The sequence below is a fragment of the Charadrius vociferus genome, unplaced genomic scaffold (genome assembly GCF_000708025.1).
Source record: "Charadrius vociferus isolate BGI_N301 unplaced genomic scaffold, ASM70802v2 scaffold214, whole genome shotgun sequence".
NCBI lineage: Eukaryota > Metazoa > Chordata > Aves > Charadriiformes > Charadriidae > Charadrius > Charadrius vociferus.
Genome location: NW_009647955.1, coordinates 1,470,779 through 1,473,013, shown reverse-complemented (window position 1 = coordinate 1,473,013; position 2,235 = coordinate 1,470,779).

Here is a 2,235-nt window from a genome sequence, read left to right as displayed (position 1 = left end):
ACACAGGGGTGGCTGTGGGATCTGTCAGTGGGGAATGTGAGGGGACGGTGGGGTGGCTGTGGGGTCTGTCAGTGTGGAGTTGGGGGGAGCCCTGGAGTGGCTGTGGGGGCTGTTACTGGGGTTTGAGGGTGGCACTGGGTTTTGGGGGTGTTGTCGCTCCAGGGTGGCCCTGGGGACAGGTTTCCCCCCTGGGGTGCTGTGTCAGGAAGGGTACAATAGGCTGACAGCAGCAGATGCTTTGAGAAACTTTTGGAGTACACCCCCAGGGCTTGGGGCTTTGGGGGACATCCCCTAATCTAGGAGACACAGCCAAGGCCTGGGGAGAGAGGAGCAGAACAGCGAGGAGGTGGCCCTGGCTGGGGAGGAGGAAGGTGTGACCTAGCTGCTGTGCAGGCACACATCCTCTCCAGCCCACGTTTTGTGTCCACCAAGGTCCTGGCTGCACTAATTAATGGTTTTGTAATTAGAGTTAAAGTCTGCAGGAATTCTGAGATATGTGATGCTTCTCAGGAGCCCTGGCTCACTGTGGAGGGAGGTGCAGGGGGCTGCAGGTGGCCTTCCCTCCTCTGTCCCCACCCTGTGCCATTGCAGCACCAGGTCCCCCAGCCTGCGACTGGCAAAGACTGCGTGGTCAGAAGCAGGTACTGGTGGGTTTCCATCCTCGGGGCTCCAGATCCTGAGGACAGTCACCGTATTTGCTTCTGAAATTCAGATGGCAAATACATGTGCTTTATTTCCCGAAGAAATTTCCTGCATATACAGAATTATTAAAATTCATGACTTGGAAGTTTCTTGGTCCAAGATCTGGATTGTAATTGTCTTGAAATTACTGTAGAGTGAGCCACAAGCAATAATTGTTGGACCAAGGGTTTGGTATTGATGTGTAAACTTACTAAAGGAGGTCGCCTCCTGAACTCTCAAAAGGCACAAGGCAACACAAAAGTCGAGACGGAATGAGCACCCATCCTTGTACTTCATTGTCACTGGACAGGCTCCAAATTTTCTCTGATACTCTGCATAAACCCTACCCTTGCTGCTTTGCTAACCACAGCAGAGACTTTTTCATGTGCCAGGACGCTCAGTGCCTCGGGGTTCTGGTGTACCCAGAAGGGCCGTGAATTCACGGAGAATGTCTTGCCGGCGGTTTCTCTTTTTGTGTGTATTTCATAGCAGCGCTGCCTAGGTGATTACGCTGCAGTGTTTTCAGGTGTGGTGGTGTTAGAGTTATCTTAAGCCGTGTGAGACATTGTTGGTGAAAAGCAGCATCTTTTCATCAGTTGCAGGACACGAATACCAGATCTTCTGCATGCTTGGGCTGTGCTTAAGCAAACGTTATCAGCCCCCCTGTAGCACGGGGGGGTGCAAGGCTCGGGGGGTTGTTTTAGCTGGTGTAGCAAAGGTCTGGGTCTGTATGCTGTTGGACCAGTGTGTGGCACTGGCTGAACTGGAATGCCTTTTATACGTTCACATGGCTATGAACATGCTGCAGGATAGCTGCTTTTGCTCCACTAGAGTAGCTGAAGAGCCTGTGTCTTCAGTGTAGGCAGGACTCTACCTGCCAGATCCTGCAGTAACCTTTGTCAGGGGCTTAGACTGTCTAAATGGAGCTGATGCTGTCTGTGGGGAGAGCAGCCATGCTGGGGAGAGTCGCAGCCTTCTCGAGGTGAGGAGGCTGGGTCGCTCAGTTTTTAAGCAGGTGCCCTCAGTCTGGAGATTGGGGCAAATCTGGGCCTCACACGCCTGGGCTGGGAATGACATTGCCTTGGAGATTGGGCAAGATTTTTAAGCACAGACTGGAGAGAGAGATCCTGATCTCTCCCAGTAATTATGTACTCTCAAAAGGTCTTTCTTGTAAACAGGATTTCATTGGTTTCTCACTGTGATGAGTCTTCTGTCGTTAACCTCTTCTGAGTCTTTCTGTCTGCAACAGACCTCTACAGGGATACATACCAGTAAGGTTAATTGTAAATTGGGAGGTTGGAAGTAGGGAAAATCATTCTTTTCTCACCATGACCAGGGAGTGCAGGGTCGTTTGGGTACTTTACAGCCTGGCAGAGGAATTATCTGAAGTGACAGGACTTGTTCTTTTTCCTTGAGGCTCTCTCTGTCCATGTGTCAAGGCAATTCTCTGCAGACAGCTGGCAGAGTGCAAAGTTTAGTAGTATTTGCCTGCAGATGAGTCAGCAGAAGAGAGATAGCTTGCTCCTGTAAAGTGGAATGATCTTATAGGCAAAG